Raw genomic sequence first — 16,526 nt, forward strand, 5'->3', positions numbered from 1 at the left:
CGCCCATTGGCCGCCCTTAATTGGCGGGTCGCTATAAGAGCGCAGCGCGGCGGCGCCGGCCGCTGCTCCGTGCCGCTGCCGCGGCCTCGCCGGGCCCCGCGCTGGGGCCGCCCGCCCGTCCGCCTTCCCTCACCGCCCCCCGGCCCGGCCCGGGGCTGCCGGGAGCCGCCTGTCAGCGGGGAGCGCCGCTGGGCTCGGTGAGTGCGGAGCGGGAGCGCCCGGCCCGCTGGGGAGGCGAGGGGCGCACCTGTGGGGGGAGCCGGCAGCACCCGCCGCGCTCCCCCTCCTCCCTCTCCTGCTGAGGGGGAAGTTGCTCGGAGGTTTCTCGGAACCCCGTCTGGATAAAAGCGCCCCTCAGCACGTGTGCCGGCGACTTCCTTGTGGCGGGGAAAGTCCTTTCTCCTTGCCGGGGTTCAGGTGCGGGGAGGGTCCCGGTGTGTGTGTGGGGGGAGGCCGGGGCTGCGGGAGGTGCGAGTTTGCTTTGCCATTGTTTTTTTCGCGTGTGGAAGCTGAAGCGACTTTAAATCACGAGCTGAGCGTGATCGCTTTGCGTTGCGCGTGTTAAAACTAGATATAACTTCCCACGTGCCTGTTACTTAATATCCTCTCAGTGTTTAGGGGGAAAAAAAAAAAAAAAAAAAGAGGAATGTACTTCAGGGACACAAGCAGAAATATAGTGATATATAAGTACATACAGATATTCAGAATGTTGGTTTTTACGAGACTTCCGAATATAGTGTGAGCCTAGAAACCATGTTACTGTGTGAGTACGTGTAAATACCCTTTTCTTTCAATTTTTTAAAAAATTATGTACACTAATTGCTACATTGAAAACTGTCTGTAAGTCAGATGGGAAACAGTAGTGCCTGTAATACATTGTAGACCTTGTGTACGGGCAATAAGTAAAGAATGGATATATTATGTGGAAGTTGTGACCTGTGTTTCAAATTTGCTGTAAAAACTCTGTAAGCTTTATTTTTACTTTCCTTTTGAGCTGTGACTTATTCAACGTGCACCTGGAAAGATCTTTGGTTACAGGTTAAAAGGTGTCATGCAGAGTATGGTCTTCCCTGTTGGTTCTGATGCATAAAACGCTGCTTCTTATTTTAAATCTCTTGCTTTCATCTGTCTGGGATCCCTATGTGAAGATTTTTCCAAAAAGGGAAAAAAGCAACCAGCTCGTGTTGAGATTACATTTCTGTTATGAAGCTTGTCTTGGTTGTTCAAAGGCCTTTCTCTCTTTCCTAATACAATTTTCGGAAGCTCTTTGAACAATGCTGCGTATAAAAATAGAGCTCAAGGTTGTTGTGTGGCTAAATTTATTGCAAAAACGAGTAGGAAATGTCTAATAAGAGCAGCAATAAAAAGAATAGATGGTGAGATAAGCGTGTCTTCCAGAGGCACTCTGGCTTCACCGTTCGGGAAAGGCGGAATCCAAGTTGTGCTGCCGGAATCTCCTCCTTAGCTCAGGTGTGGCTGGGCACCATCTGAGGGGAACATTCTGTTTTTAGGCTTGAGCACACGGCTCTGAGGTTCCGTGATTGTGCTGGGGCTGGGGAGCAGCTCCCTGCAGCTGGGTACGTTTTTACTTATAGATTTACCAATTAAAATTCCAGAGGAAGAATTCATAAGGTTAGCATTCTTCCCAGAGGTCCCCCTGCTCCCTTCCCCCCGCTCTCCCAAAAATAAAAAGCACATACTACTCTGTTTAAGTAGTCAGTGCTTGAAAAAAATTTAACTGTATAGTCGATTTGTTGTCTATTATTAAAATGATCAGTCCCCTCCCACTGGGTTTTGCTCACCTATTTTGAAATACTTGTATGAGGTGAGAGCTGACTGATTTAAGCATAAGCTGAAATTTTGAGAATTAAATAAACATGTTCCAGTCAAATTCTGTTTAGATCATGTCTGTTACTTGTACTTTGGTTTGTGTCATACTGTTGACTGTTCCAGTTTATTCATTAAAAAAAAAAAACCCTTACATTTGGTAGTATATGATCTCATGCAAAACCACATTTTACTCTCATTCTGTTAGTAAGTTTTTGCTGTCTGATTTCTGTGAGCATATGTAACGAAAATATTTGTTTTAAAAAAGAAAATGCCTGGAATTACAAAATGCTTTGGGGGAATCTGAAACTTTATGTGTCATAATAACAGTTCTTACTGGTTATTGCTAGTGGTGTTGCCTGACTGATGCAGAGAAGGGGAAACATGAGGAATGCATAAAATTAGCTTTTCTGGGGGGAGGGATTGTTGTAGTTCTGTGTCAGCTTAGATGCTGGAAGGGTTACGTGGCTGGTTCACCTCTGTCCTGATTTACCCAGTTGTTTGGTAGCACTTCAGCAGTGTGTGGGTTCTATAAAATGTTTTGATTATGTGGACAGCAAGACAGTGTGGGGATACCTCCACATGTGTGATGGAGCAGCACTGCATGGTGACACCCAGAATTGTCAGATAGCACAACTTCCAGGCTCGTTAATTTGGATGTTCTTGGACCATGTGCTGATGCCACATTCCTCTCTCACACATAACACACACCAACCTCCTGGATATCGATAACTTTTTGTGACTAACTGGATTTTTGAGTGAGAGATCAGAAATTGTTACAATGGCTACAGTGAGCCATGGAAACCTCAAGCGTGTGGTGTGTGCCACCCTCACCCTGCAGCATCCTGGACAGGTTGGGCTCCATGGGACATTTCAGGGTCTGAATAGCACACATGATGCACACTCCCAGGTGTGGCAGTACCATGGCTCCCTGGCTCTTAGACATTTACTCTTTTCCCCTGCCCAGGAATTGAGGGCTGGGTCAGCTGCTGCACTCCTAGTTAGCCTTAACTTAGGGAAAGATTTAAAAGGCAAGGATGCTTGTTTCCAGTCCCTGAAGATATATTACATTTATTACGTGGCAAAGGAAGAAGGAATTGCCCTTTAGATTACTTTTCTTTCTTTACTTTGCAGTTCTTTGAGCAAAATTTTCCCCTTTATATTCTAGTTGTTTTGAGGTTTAAAACTGGTTTCTTTATGTGGGATCTGTTCTCTACAAATGCAGAAACACTTTGTTCATCCATCTGTAATATTAGTACTGCAAATAGTTCTTCTGCCCCTGTACTTATTAGAAATGCAGTGTAATGTGATTGAAGTAGTTTTCTTTGGGGGTTATGTTTGATTTGTTCTTACAAATTACTTGACACAGCTGAAAAGTTGAGTTGGTACTACTTATTTACTTGGGATTTGTGAGAAAGATGAGACATCTTTAAAAAGACATGTATAAGAGACGAAGCAATTTTATAGGCTTGTGATAGGCTGTTAATATTTCTTTAAATGTCTTGTTGAAAATCCTCAACACCAATAAAAATAACTTAAACCTAAGCTGCTGCATGGACAGACAGAGGTGGAGTGCATATCTAAATTCTCCTGTCTCCTACATATGATAAATATGATTTATCATTGGTTTCAGTTCATAATGCCAGAACATCATCATCAACTCATTTCTGTGAAGATCTAGTATTGCTCATAAAGGCTGATGAGCAATAGAGATTGAAATAAGTGATTTACTGGTACAAATATCAGCATTTTAAAAGTTCAACAGTCCCAGGACAGCAAATCTGCTTTTATGGTTCAGCTGGATGATGTAAAGTTCAAGAATGAATTGACTCAAGCAACTTTACCGAGTTGCTGGATGACTTTGAAGTTGATGATGGAGTGATGACCCACAAATTGTTCTTTCACTTTCACACCTCCTGTCTGGCACATAGGAGATCCTCTGGAGCAGCATCCTGTCTGGATGGTCAGGCTGACAGTTTCCAAGCAGATCCTGGTGGCTGTTTCTGACTTGTTCTCAGAGATAACTGACACAGCCCCGTTGTGCAACTCCCAGCAGAAAAGCTTGCCTTGCCTAGGCTTGCCTGACAATACAGATGCTGCTGAATCTGGCTATTCCTGGTGATAAATTTGAACTGAAACTATTTGTCCAAGAAGAACAGTTTAAACCTCCTTTTCAAGTTTGTGTGCTATTATATCCCCACAGTACCTCAAAAGTCACATCATCGTGTTGCCTAAACAGAGACTTGAAAAGGTGGGACTGGGTGTGGTGCACAGGAGAACACGCTCTGTAATCTCCTAGAAATTATTCTTTTTTTTTTGAGCCTGATTTCTTTATAAAGGTGAAAACTTCTGTCTTTGGCTATAATACACAACAGTCAGATGTGCTGTTGTAAGCATCCAAGTTCAGGGAAGAAGCTGTAGCTGTTCTTCTAAAAGAATATACTAAATTGGCACAGCTCATACTATGTATTATAAGATGAGGTATTGAGCCAGGGAAATTAATGATCTGACAGAATTATTGCCTAGAAACACTGCACAAGCAGCATGTTTCTCAAATGGAAATACTCACCAACATTTTGTATAGCCCTGTTCAGATTCTTCTCTACTTATAAAATGTTCTTTATTTCTCTGTGAGAGCACAGGTGAATGCTAGAACATCTCAGCCATCAGGAAATTTTCTTGGCTGTGTCTATGTTGGAAGTTTCTGACTGTCCCCAAAGATTTTTGTAGATGAGGGAGAACAAAACCCCCTTCATTTTGAATATGTGACCCTAACTTGTGTTACAACAGTACGTGCTTGCTTTTAGTACTAGGCAGTGATGCAACCCTCCTAGTGAATCTGCAGACTGGAGTTATTCCCTGCATAATGAAATATCAAAGTCAACATCCTGAAAAAAATTATGTTGGCCTGGTAATGGTCACTCTACACTCCACGTTCACAATAATTCTGCCTGCTGCATGTGCAAGTACCTTCCTGCAGAATTTTGGGTTCCTTTTTGCACGTGGGTTTGTGCTCTTGAAAAGTTATGCTCTGTAGTTATTGTGTGATGAGATTTGTCTGTTTCATAATCATCTTGAACCAGATGTTTCACTTTTCTTCACCATCAGAAATATCTCCTATAAATAGATGCATAGTGCTGTAATACAGTTTTGTAGCTGTCTTGATCATGGTGAAACTGTGTGTTTATAAATCAGTGCTCATTTTAAGAGCAACATCTGGTCTAAATTTTGTAGCCAGCTGTTCGCACCTTAAGGAAATCATCACAGGTCTGGATGGCTTGTGAATAATTAACTATTTGTATTTTACTAATCTTTTGGTGCCCTTGTCTAACAAATGTGGGGTTGGGCAGTACACCTGAAATTATTTCTATTGGCAATGATTTCCATTCTCTACCTTCATTGCAAATACTTGGAGTAGTTGTTAATTTGAGAGGCCCATTTTGCTTTATCCTTTAAGTTATATTTTTGGGGGGGAACAGATATTAAAACCCTGAATAAAACATTTAAAAGATCAGACTTTATATCCAATTCTTCTTTAAATTTATATCCAATACTACTTTAAATTTCAGGCTTAGTTAAGAATTATGATATTGTGATAAGGAAGGCTCAGCATTTGGAGGTGTGCTTTACTGAATGGGATTTGAATGTTTTGAATGGGAAATTATCACGTGAATGTGATCATGTGATATTCTTGATTTTGTGTAAAAACTGGAGGTATTTGCCTCTATCTACCTGCAGATACAAAGGGCAAGCAGGTGTGCTAGCAAGTTAGGGAAAAAAGGGTGAAAATTTTGGGAATACTGACCATTCTGATTGTTTCTGGAGGAATCTGTGGAAGTTAAAAGAATTGAAAATTCTTTTGAGCTATATCCTTGATTCATTTAAGATGTGGGAAGAGTCAGCTTTCAGGCAAATCTTGCAAGTGGTATCCAAATTCACAAATTAGTACGATGACAGCCTTTGAATGGAGGAGATCCTCATGTAGCATCAACAAATATTTAACTCCTCAGACCTATGGCTTTGGTTAATCTTCTGGATGAATTAATGAATGTGTAAATATTCATCATTAGTGACTATGTTTGTAGCATCACTAATCACTTATCAGTGCACAAGTCTTTTACAAGAGACATGCTAAGCTGATTTTAAAGCTTGAGCATGTTTAGGTGCCTGATAAAGCACTGACTTCTCAGTAAGTAAATGAGGGGAAAAGTGTTCTGCTGGATATGCTTTGTGTGGGGTAATAGTAATCAATTTGCACCGTGTTTACAAATAGATTTCTTTTTGGGAGCCTGCTCTTGACATAGTCCCTAGCGAGTGAAAAAAATTAGATTACCATCAACAATTACTGCTTCCAATTTACCTCCAACAGCAAAAGCAGCCTCCAGGGTGGCAGCTCCCTCATTTTGCAGGGTTGGAGTGCCAGGGTTGGGTGAGCAGGGGCTGAGCTGGAGCCCCGGCCGGGAGAGCTCCACTCCTCCTCCGAAATTCCTCAGGGGAGGAAGGAGTGGACGGGAGGCCTCCCTCCCCACAAGCAGCTGTGGAATGAGGATGAAATCCAATGTTTATTCTTTCTCCCGGAAACTATAGGAAATGTAGCACTCTTGTACATTGCATAACAGTGTTTGCAGTTGTGATAGGGAAAGCCTGAGCAGGGCACGAGGAGAGTGAGGTGATAGAAACTCACTGCTCTCAGGAACAGCCACAGTGTGGACTGTGAAGGTATTAAGCTGCTTTATCAGGGAATTGATCCTTGCTTAAGAGATTCTGAGCATCCTTAGAAGATTTTTGGCTTCCTTTGGTAGGTGCCAGCTGAACTGAGCTGCAGTGCAGTGGCTTGGGAGCATCTGTTGGTGCAAGCAGACGGGAGGACGTGCCTTGTGGCTGGGGAGAGGAACTGGAAGCGGAGTGGCTGCTTTGTTTCCACTCTGCTGCTTAGCCCAGGCAATCTTTTGGTGGAAGCTGTCTGTGATTTGTGTGTCTTGTAAAGGAGTTGCTCACTTGAGTGCTGCAGTGCTCCAGTCTCCTCCACTGTTGTCAGCTGCAGGAGTGTGGCTCTGCTCTGTGGTGCTCAGATGGCCGAGCAGCTGAAATGACTGCTGATGCCCAGTCTGCACACACAGAATATAAAAATGCTGCCCTTTGTCAGGCAGGTGTAGCGTGAGCTTGGCTCTCACTAGTGACACCACTTTACCTGGGAGATCACCTGCCTGTCTGGAGCTGCTCAGAAACTGCTGAGCAACATCAGGCAGCTCTCACTAAAGCCTTCTTTAGCACAGCAGCTGGAGAAAACAAATCTTCTGTCACATTCAGAAAATCCAAGTGCTTTCTTCCCAACTGGCTTATGGCTGTAGGAAGAATGAAGCTCTGAAATCCATACACAAACTTACTGAGGGTGTGCTGTGTCAGGGCGATGCTCCAGGTTGCAGCTGCCTCGTTGGTTTTGTTCAGCTGTTTTCAGCAGGCTGAATGATGGGGAGGAATGGCTCTTTCCTGAACGTGGAAGGTGATGGCTTCCACTGGCTGTGTCAGGAATGGCAGCAAGGCAGGAGAAACCTTTATGTAAGGAGAAACTGAGATGTACCACTTGTTTCTTACACCACAAAAGAAAGCTCTTATGACTGTTACCCTAGCTAGGTGTCTCTTTCTTGTCAATGATGTGTTTTAGTATCATTATTATATAACCAAAATTCCCCTGAATGTGTGGATCATACTCTAGAAAATGAGTACGGAAGGTGGAAATTTATTTGAATTAGAAGTCTCTAATTGCCTTTTAAGTGTGAAGTGCATGTTTTGCTCTTCTGTCAGGATTCATCTTCTTGGTTACCTCATCTGGTAGGGAGTGGGAGGAAAAAACCTGTATTAGCAAGATGAGTGCTGTATTTTCCCCAGGATTTTCTGCATGTCATAGCCAGAATGCCCCTCAATAATTTGTAACTTCAGGGATTGACTTGTTGGCTTTGTACACTTCCAACATGCTTTTGCTGCCTGATAAATTTGTAACTTTATCATTGTAACTTATTGTAACTTTCTTATTCTGTGGCTGAGATTAAAAGCAATGCTGTGGTGGAGGAGCAGTGTGCAATTCAATACCACAGAAATACACTTCAATTGAAAGGTGCCTAGGTATGGGCAGGGACTCTCAGTCAAATATTCATTTAGGGGAGGGAGGAAAACCCCAAACAACAAGTTTGTACATTGTAGATAAAATCGCTTCTTTGTGATAGCCTGGAGAGCCAAACCCATGTGGAAAACTCTTCCTGGGATGGCAGGTAAATCTGCTTTTAAAGGGCTGCATTCAGAGGCCCAGTGAGATGGGAGCAGTGAAGGTTCTGATGGATATCCTGAGCAGGAAAGTTCTGTAGTTAGACAAAAGGTGTTTTCTTCCTGGAATCCCACCTTTACTTTCCCTGATCCATTTGGGGCAGGGCTGCTTCTTTGGCATCTTACACTTGTAAGTGTAATTTCTGTGGAATTTCAGAGATGGGTCTTATGCTTCTGGGATGTGCTGATAATCAAAAATTGTTCAAAGAACTTGCTTAGCAGACACCTTGATTTAAAAACAACACACCCACTTCATTGTGATGCTGTTCAGGGAAATGATTCAGTGCAGTTTCAGTGGGTTTAAACAATGGCCCAGTGGCACACCTATTCTGTAGAAAGCAGAGTTTTAAATGGGATGCCTGTTTTCTGCAAGTCTATACACAGCTAGCAGCTGCAAGGTGATACTCAGTAGTATAGATGTCCTGTACAGAGCTCCCCTCACTGCATTCTGTTTTCCCATGCACTGAAAACTGCCAAGTGAATTGGAAATACTGAAATGATTTGTTGGATCCTTCAAGTTTTGCTTTCAGAACTGTTTTATCTTGCAGTGAAACATAGCTGGGGCTGAGTTGATTCACACACAGCATACACAGCCAAGTCCATTTTAAAAGGTACACTTGGTTTAGGGTTTTTTCCCTGCTCTACACACAGGCTGTAATAGCATAACAGCTGATTTATCTTTATCTCTGTGTTCATGGCTAGTTTGAGTTGCAAATAGTGAAATACTGCGGACAGCTCATGGTCTGGAGCTCAGCTTGCAGCCCTTCAGTTCTGTGCATAAATTTGTGTTCAGAAGCAGGAGCAGCAGAGCTGAGGCTGACAGTGATAAAGATGTGTGTGAGCACACCTTCATGCTGAGCACTGGTGTGTCAGGGCACAATCCCAGACTGGAGTCTCTCAAATTCCATGTGAGCTTTGCCTGCTTCATCCCTGCCCACGTGCACCTCGGGCACACATCTGAGTGTGACTGTGCATGGTGCTGTACAAATGAGTCAGTTCCTGTTCCTTTGGCTGGAGCTTCGTTAGGAGTTCTCAAAAAAGTATTTCAGAATGTGGATGTGGTCAACACAGTCATTTTCCAGGCATCTTAAAGGAAACCCACATCAACTGTGAAAGTGACCTTTTAACTCCTCTGTCCTGCCACTGTCAGAGCTCAGGCAGTGCTGGATGGGAAGGCTGCTTTGCTTCCATCTGCATCTTCCCTCACAATTTGCACTTCTTGCCATGTGGATTAAGTGCCTGGTTATTCTTCAGGAGAATTTCCTTTGGTGTGTCTGTGTATGGCTGATCACTGGTGGCACTACACACATAGTTAGAAACAGCTTCTGACAAACTTTGGATCATATTTGATTCTTCACAACATTTTAGCATTGAAAGCAGTTAAAGCCATTAGAACCTGTAGTGTTATTTCTTAGTTCTTAAGGCAGAATGTGGTGAAAAACACTTGTACTGCATCTCCTGGGGTTTAATATACAGCTTCAGCTAAGTAAGTTCTCTTGAAGGCATCAATTATTGAGAGTCTTTTTTGAAATGTCAGAGGGATTACTTTCACTGAAAATGTCTGCCTTGTGCTGTGAATCTCTGTCTATTTAGAATGACTTATTTTTAAACAGCTTTACCAGAGTCTTCCTGCCTTATACCAGGGTTTATTGGTTTTTCTTGTGGTTTTGTTTTGGTGGTTTGGTTTTTTTTTGTTGTTGTTTTTGTTGTTTTGTTTTTACATATAATGTTTGTGTTTATGTGCACCAGGATCTAGGCTCTGAATAGCATTATCTCCAAAATTACTGTTTTAATGTACTTCCTTTACTGATAAGTGCAGCTCTGCCATCTAATTGTCATCTTGTGCTGATGTTTGTGTTCTTGCAGTGCACTGGATTTCCCAGCTATGCAGTGATGCAGTGTCAGGCATTCTGCCAAGAGTAGGGAGATGCCTCCCCTGGGAGCCTTTGGAAGGCTGCTACAGTGGGATGGCAAAGCAAGTCTCCAAATGGGAACATACTCTTCATTTAGGGGAAAATGCTGCTACCAGATGATGGGAAAATGCTTTGAACCTGTGTTGGAGTGTAGAATTCTCAGGTCTCTTCTCTGGAGATCTGTGCATTATTTACAGTGCTGACTGTGCTCTGTAGGTACAATACAATCAGAGTGGAAAAGCTGTGTTATCCATCACTCCAAAGCTTGTGAGTGACTCTGCTTTATTGGTAAAGCATTGAGCCTTCCTTACATTTGACAGGAAAAAGGAATTTTGTTGCATTACTTTGTGTTCTCATCAGTAGTTGTGAATTCCTTATGGACAGAGAGACAAAAAGAAGACTTTGAAGCTGATCAGGCCATCAGCAGACACAGAATGGACAGTCAAGAGTGCCTGTCATCCTTGCTGCCTGTCAGAAATATTCATGCATGTGGTTTTGTTTGTGTTTCCCCACTCATCTTTAGAAAGGAGTGAGTCTGGCTTTTTGATAGCTGTTCTTGTGTTGCTGCTATGCATTACAAGCTGTCAGGCTTAACTAGACTTTACCTAATGAATTATCAGCATAAATTTACCTGGTGTTTTTAAAACTTGCTTTGATAGTATTGAGAATTTTTAACAGCTGTTATATTACAAAGGCAATATTTCCTTCATCTGATATTAAGAATAAAAGTATGCAGTGTGTGATTTGAATTTGATATGGTCACATTTCAGTTCTGTTACATTTGAGTTTTCTCAATGTCATCTTGACCTGCAATAGGAATCTTGTTCTAAAGGCTTTGAAGCAAAGATTAAACTTAATTGCAGCCATGCCCCTGACACATTGCTGACTGTTGTACAGTGTTTTGCAGTGAATGTTGCTTTCCTTGTCCAGGTAACCTTGCATTTAGATAAACTACTGTGCCTGAATATAGAACTCTCTGACACTTATCTTCTGTGCTTATTGCAGAGATTGCTACTGATATTTCTCTTTCTAGACCAACAAAACATGCAGTGATGGACTTATGCCAGTGTCTTGCAGCTGTAGAGAGATGGAGACCACTTCAGTTGTGAAACCAATCTCCTTTCTGCAGTGCAGTCTTCATCTACAATACTGGTGCAAACACACCTGAAATGCTTGGTCTGCATCCTCTGCTTGCTGATTCATACTTCAGTTGGTTTTGTGTTTTGCCCTTTTAAAATGCTTGTAGTGTTGTGATGTACCCTAAATCTTTGGGTTGTTTGATCATCCTTGCTATCCTGATCTTTGAAACCCTGCCTTTAAGAGAATATTCTGCTGTCATCTGTTCATGCTGCATCTCTGGTTATGAAAAAGCTTTTGGGCAGAAAGTTGGGTTGGAGCAGATCTGATTCAAAAATGCTGTCTTGTTTATTCTAGTGTACTGTGGCTAATTCAGTACTTGAATGCCTTAAAATTATTTGGAATAAAAAAAGCAAACAATCCCACAGAATCCTTAAAACTTCTCAGAGGAACAGCCAGGGCTTGCTCCTGCTCTGCAAAGGTGTTTGTAGGAGTAAGAACAGATAATTCTTGCATTTAGAACAGATGTCCTGTTAAGTAGCTGAATTCAGCAATGGCTAAGGGGCAGGCATTGCAGTAAGTCCAGCTGGGTGGAATAGGGCACAGCCTGGGTTTCTGCAGTTCAGTCTGCTCTCAGTTGGTGTTTGAGCTTGCTGGGAAGCAGCAACAGTGGCTCTGCAGTGGAGCTCTCCCCTTGGAGCCTGCAGCCACACACTCCTGAAGCAGTGCTTGCTCAGCCACATCAGGAATGCCATGAGAAGGTCCAGTTAACTCTGCTGTTGTAACACAGTGCTCATAACTCTCCCAGAGACCTTCTCAAATTGCAGAATGAGTTTAATCACTGCCCACTGCTACACACTGTTGTAGTGGGGTGTTAATCTCAAAGCTTTGGTAGCAAATACTGTTTAATGCACAGCTCAAAAGTGAGACCACCTTATGATTGCTGTGATCTGCTCATTTGTCATAGCCTGAACCTATCAGCAATCCACACAAGAGAAAATATTACTGATATTCCATATTAGCCAGGATTTCCCTTCAAGAGGCCTTCTTCAAACCCACTGGTATTCTTGTCCTTATTCTTTTTCTCAGTATTGTGAACTCCTGTCACCACAGTCACTGCCTGCCCTGAATAAATTTGCCTTCTTCACTTTAAGGTCACCTTGGTGAAGGACAATATTTCTTCTTGTTTGTCCTGGATATACTTTTGAATTTTTGAGTATTCCTGAGATTTTTGAGGTATCCCAATTAATTGGATACTTGAGTGAGTTACTTTTCTGTTCTTTCCAGTCACATCTTACACAACAGTCCTGGGCTAATTTTTGCTTTTTTCTTGGAGATGGTCTAAAAACAGTCCATGTTATGGAAAAACTGAAAGATAATCTTAGCAAGATTCTGAGTGGGTAAAACAGCCTAGAGATTGTATCTACCATGAGAGAAGATGCTTCTCCAGCTGGTGCCTCCTCTAATCTGTTTTGTGGGAGTTATATCACTTGCACAAAATATTTCTAGAAGTTCAGGCTTCTCTTCCAAGTTCTGTGTTTCCCCTTTTTAAAAAAAGATAAAGTCAAAGTTAAAATTTAATGTCATAATGTGTTCACAGGAATTTTTTTTACCTACTAAGATCATGGGTTTGTGGGGTTTTTTTCAGGATCCCATTTAAGACTTACCCCAGACTTTTGTGCCTTTTCAGCCTGGTTACTGTGACAATTTCTAGAAGTTTAGTGATTAGCTCTCACTGTGTTCAAATTGCTTTTGCACTCATGGATGCAGCCCTGTGTTTTGGCTTCTTCTTAATTATCTGTATGATGTCAGGCATGAGAGGGCAGCCTGGCTTTGACTTACATGTGTCACTCAGTCAGTGGCCTTGTGACACAGCTCAGCTGGTGGCCCATGTCACACAGCCCCAAACAGCCCTTTCTGCTGAAATGCTTGGAGAAGGGAAAGCAGCACTGACAGCCATCCATCCATCTCCCCTGCCAAGGCACTCGTGTCCTTACTTACCTGATCCCTCCAGTGAAGTGTGTTTGTGTGGAAGGAGCAGGGATCTTCATTTAAATGGTTGTTCAGTAGAACACAATCATCCTTTTTCCCTAGGTGTCGCAGACATTTCTCCACAGAAATCCTTTCTTTCGGATTTCTGCGTCTTCTGGAGGCCAGAGGCTCCAGAAGACAAGGTAAACAATTATTATCAGCTGCTGGGGAATGCAACAGGGACACCTTGATTGGCTCATTTCCTATGTTTATAATTAAGGGCCAATCACCAGTGCAAGCCAGGGGACTGAGTCCTTGGCCACAACTTTGTTATAGATTCTTGCTATCTATTCTTAGCTAGCCTAGCTGCTCTGCAAACCTCTCTCTATATTCTATTAGTATAGTAATAATGTATTATATATAATATCTTAATAAATCAAGCCTTCTGATTCAAGAAACAAGATTCGCCGTCTCTCTCTCACCAGCCGCGCCCACTCAGGTGCGGTAATACCTGGGGATCCTTAATTCTCTCTATACTTTAAAACTCCTCTGCTGGTCAACTTGTAAAGCTAGAATTGTGTGACTTCACAGGATTCCTGGCAGTACCAGTTTGGAATAAGAATCTTACTAACTTCAAGAGCATTGATGCCCCTGTCCCTTACACATCACTATTCCTGCTTTCTCCTCAGTAAATATAGAATATTGCCTATCCAGAGCTGCATGAATTGGTGTTTGTAACCTGTGTGTGACTTGCTGGTGACTATTAATTTATGCAAATTTAATACCAGTAAATATTACCCTGGGTTCTGCAGAATAGATGCCTGTTTTAGGAAACTTCTTAGTACATTGTACCTGTTGCTTTTCTGCTAAATGTATTTCTCTTCACCTTGTATGGTCTGAAGGAAGCAAAGTCACGTGGCCTGTGGGATAAACACACATTTAGGTCTCTGTGGCACAGTAGCATGCTCTTGTCATGTGATAATCTTCAGGCAAGATAAAATGTGCCCTTGGCTTTCAGATGTCTCTTGCAGAGCTTTCTTAACACTTGAAGAATTGCAAACTTTATTTTTGGTTGTTGAAAGGTGCTTCATCTTCTAAGTAATTTGCAGAACACTTATCTAAAACACCATTTCTGGTTTAACTTCAAATTTTTGGAGATCTTAACTGCATCTGCACTGTAGTGTGGGCATTATGTTCAGATTTCCAGACTTCTGAGGGCTTTAATGTCCCCTGATGATATTTTGGTGTTTACCTTAAGACTACATGTGTGTTTTTGTTGAAGTTGTAGACTCTGCATTTTCTTTGACACACTTGTAACTTGCCCCCTTGTGTTTCCAGGGCAAAGATTGCTGCTGTGTAAGATAACTGTGATACCTTGTGTGGCCTTGCTCTGGTGTTTGGGATGGTTCTGGCATCTACCAGGGGAGAAGGGTGGCTGTCATCTAAACTGCATGGCTTGGAGGGATAAATTGAGTTATTTCTGATTCATAAGGCACAGCAATGCCCAAACCATGCTTTTAGTCCAGATTCATAATCCTACAGGATTAATTGGTGTGAAACACCTATCTAGGTGCTTTCTTTCCCCATTTGCCCAGGTCTGCTTGGGAGCCAGAGTTACTTTCCCTAAAGCACAGGGAACATTTTAAGGATTTTAGGATCAGAAACATTTTAAATGTTCAGTATAGATGTTTTAAGTTTCATATTGCACTTGGCTGAAAGGGAGAGGGTGTATTTGCCTCCCCCAGCTGAATTCACAGGAAGACAAGTAGGAGCTGGTGGGCAACAGGACAGTGAATGAATTTTTATTCACCACCCTCCTGTTGCATTTTGGGGTGTGATACAGGGCCAGGTGGCTTTGTAACATCACCTCCATAATTGACTAATTAAGTGCCTTATTTTGTGAAGTTCAAGTAACACAAATGCTGTTCTCCTCTGAAATGAGTACTCGCTGCACTTAGAAGAGTAATTATCTTTTAAGTAGGTCCTTGAGAAGGATACAGAAGGATTACACTGTCAGTGCTGAGGGTTAGTCTTGGAAATTGTTGGCACTTGGCTTGTTACCCAACTTCTGGCTCAGACTGGTCTCATCCCTGGTATGCTTTCACTTGTTTACTGGGTGCTTGCCATTTCATGCTGGTGTTTTCTTTCCCTGATATTTTCTGCACCTTAAGTATCCAGCATGAATAAATAACAGTGCTACTAAAGATGAGGGCCCCTGTTTTCCCCAGACTGTAGAGGGTGGAACTGTGTGATAGCTTGAATGGAATTGCATGGCAAGGACCTAGCAGGGCTTTCAGAGCCCAGCCATCAAAGATTTTGTGCTGTAGGGGTATTGAGAGAGGCTTGCCTGGGTAATTTCAGCCAGCATCAGAATTTATTAGTATTTAGTCTTAACTTCAGCTGAATTATATCTGCACTAAAATACAATCCTTTGTGATTACCCATTTAGTTTCTGCTCATGTTTCAGCTAGTCAAATTGTTGATATTTGGCATGCTGGGGGTGTGCTGTTGCAAGGAGCATGCCTGCTGTTTAGACAAAGAGAATTAAGCTAGCTAAAGAACTGATAAAATAATTCTTTAATGGCTGTTGAATCCTTAACATCTCTACTACAACAAATTGATGTGCTGTGAGCACCAGCTGTTTGCTTCTTCAGTGGCTGGGTGGGTCTGTTCTGCACGTGTTCCACACCCTGATGTGTGCCCAAAATGCTCCTGGGCAGTGAGTGGCAAACCCTGGTGCCACAGGGGCTGTGACTGCTGAGAGGACACACGGGTTTTTTCACTCTTTTTTTTTCACCTTTCTGTGCTTTGGCAGCCTCCTGCACTGTAGCCCTGCCTCATGCTCAGAAATGTTTGGTTTGTGTCCATGCAAGCAGCTCTGGCTGTGGGTGTTTCTCTAATACCTTTGGTGTGCACGGTGCTACCTTCCATATGCCTTGTAAAAACCAGAGCTGGAATCCTCTGGCAAGGTGTTTGTTTAACACTGTGTGCCCAAACAGAAACTTCACTGGCACTGTTTGCTGCCTTTATATAAAGTTCTACCTTACTGCTCATAAACTCGTGCTTTGATGAATAAGTTAATTCAGTTTCTCACATTCTATTACCATCCAGAGGACACTTACAATACACTGGGGTGTGAGCATGCACTAACAATAGCTGACAACTGAATGGTGCTCACTTGCAGAGCAGTGTGGTCCTAATGCAGGCATTACAGAAATTCAGCTCATTACTTCCTAGCATACAGAAGCCCCTAGCTGAGGGACCTTAACTCATGCTTATACCCTTCCATGGAAGTTTTGTGCCACTCTTCAAAGCTGCAGGCTTCATTATTCCATCAGTTTTGTGCACAGTTTGCTTAACTCCTTATGAGATCTATTTTATTATGGCTGTAAAATGTATGTTGAATTAATGTATGTT

Source organism: Melospiza melodia, chromosome 2 (assembly GCF_035770615.1).
Source record: "Melospiza melodia melodia isolate bMelMel2 chromosome 2, bMelMel2.pri, whole genome shotgun sequence".
Classification (NCBI taxonomy): Eukaryota; Metazoa; Chordata; class Aves; order Passeriformes; family Passerellidae; genus Melospiza; species Melospiza melodia.